This window comes from Pongo pygmaeus, chromosome 6 (genome assembly GCF_028885625.2).
Source record: "Pongo pygmaeus isolate AG05252 chromosome 6, NHGRI_mPonPyg2-v2.0_pri, whole genome shotgun sequence".
In the NCBI taxonomy this organism is placed as follows: domain Eukaryota; kingdom Metazoa; phylum Chordata; class Mammalia; order Primates; family Hominidae; genus Pongo; species Pongo pygmaeus.
In genome coordinates this window covers 26319424-26321454 of record NC_072379.2, presented here as the reverse complement: position 1 = coordinate 26321454, position 2031 = coordinate 26319424, and the positions used below count along the sequence as shown (strand labels likewise).

At 41.6% G+C, this 2031-nt stretch overlaps 1 pseudogene; it reads right to left on the bottom strand.

Annotated features, from left to right (window-relative positions):
- Positions 1-2031, bottom strand: part of LOC129040635 (beta-glucuronidase-like) — a 52188-nt pseudogene that overhangs the window by 1361 nt on the left and 48796 nt on the right.

Sequence of the window (2031 nt, the reverse complement as noted above, 5' to 3'; positions counted from 1 at the left end):
TAAAATTTTCTAAAAATTATTTTGTCATCATCAATTAAATTATTCAAAAACAGAATTTGCTATCTGATTTAAGTAAAACATGTGGAATTGCACTTCTGTAATATCTAATTTTTTTTTTTTTTAGATGGAGTCTCACTGTTTCGCCCAGGCTGGAGTGCAGTACTGTGATCTCAGCTCCTTGCAGCCTTCGCCTCCCGGGTTCAAGCAATTCTTCTGCTTCAACTTCTCAAGTAGCTGGGGCATGTGCCACCATGCTCAGCTAATTTTTTTGTGTGTGTGTTTTTAGTAAAGACAGGGTTTCGCCATGTTTTCCAGGCTGGTCTTGAACTCCTGACCTCAAATGATCAGCCCACTTCAACCTCCCAAAGTGCTGGAATTACAGGTGTGAGCCACTGTGCCCAGCCTACCTCAATATTTTTAAAATTTGCTGGTGCTATGAACTATACGGTGTCCTCAGTTGAGTGTCCCCCATGATTGAATATTCCTAAAGCATGTCTCTCACTTCTTAATTTTAATTTTACCTTTATACAGGAAAACATTTATTTTTCCTTTCTTCTCTTCTTTTCTTTTTTTTTTGAGATAGAGTTTCACTCTTGTTGCCCAGGCAGGAGTGCAAAGGTGTGACTTCTGCTCACTGCAACCTCCACCTCCCGAGTTCAAGCGGGTCACCTGCCTCAGCCTCTCGAGTAGCTGGAATTACAGGCACCTGCCACCACCCCCGGCTAATTTTTGTATTTTCAGTAGAGACGGGGTTTCACCATGTTGGCCAGGCTGCTCTCAAACTCCAAACCTCAGGTGATCTGCCCGCCTCAGCCTCCCAAAGTGTTGAGATTACAGGTGAGCCACTGCACCCGGTCCCCCCCACCGCCTTTTTTTTTTTTTTTTAATTCAAATACCATTTAAATGCTCCTTAAGAGTTCAGGAGATTCTTCCTATGACAAATCTTGTTTTCCACTAGGGGTTAGCCAGTATCAAGTCATCCTTCGTGGAATGCTCCCTCATGATCAAAGATAACTTTCAGGGACCTTGCCTAACTCCAAGCAGAAGGCTGTCAGATAACTAGTTAATTCATGATGCAACAAGGCACCAATCTATGTTTAGGCTTTTAGTTCTTTCACTATTGCCCCTGTGGTCTTCAGTCTCTACTCAGTTCCTCTAATGTTACCCCTTAAAGAAAAAAGTAATGTCTATTTCTGTCTCAGCTTTCTAAGAACATAAGCTGCAAGAATATTGAGTATTTATTTACCATCAGCACTTGGCTTGTGGTAATGTGCACAGAAGTGTTTACACATTCCTAAGAGAAAAATTAGAGAGCTTTCTGGAGCCAAAGTTTGGAGATCTGTATATCTTCCCTGCTGTCTCTTTCCCCACAGGCAACAACAAGCAAGTCTTTCCTATCTTAAGAAAACAAAACCTGGGTGGTGGCTCACGCCTGTGATCCCAGCACTTTTGGAGGTTGAAACGGGTGGATCACGAGATCAGATCGAGACCATCCTGGCTAACATGGCAAAATCCCAGCTCTACTAAAAATGAAAGAAAAGAAAAGGAAAGAAGAAAGCAAGCAGGCAGGCAGGAAGGAGAGAGAGAGAGAGGGAGGGAGGGAGAGAGGAAGGGAGGGAGGGAGAGAGAGAAAGAAAGAAAGAAATAAAGAGAAGAAAGGAAGGAAGGGAAAGAAAAAAAAAAGAAAAGAAAGAAAAAAGGAAAGAAAGAGAAAGAAAGGGAAGGAAGGAAGGAAGGAAGGAAGAAAGGAAGGAAAAAGAAAAGAAAGAAAACCAAACCAAACCTTCCGCGAGTAGTTAGCTCCTACCCTAACACACTGCACCATTTTACAACCAAAGTCCTCCAAATAATTGTCTGCAATCACTGTCTGTCTTAATATACACTCTTCGATCTACTACAATTTAGGTTTTTGTTTCCACTACTACATTGAAACTATTCAAGATTCACCAACCCAACGTAGTCCCCACTGGCAAATTCAATGGAATTCCAGAATCATATATATCATATCATGTATGTGTATGTGTGTATATG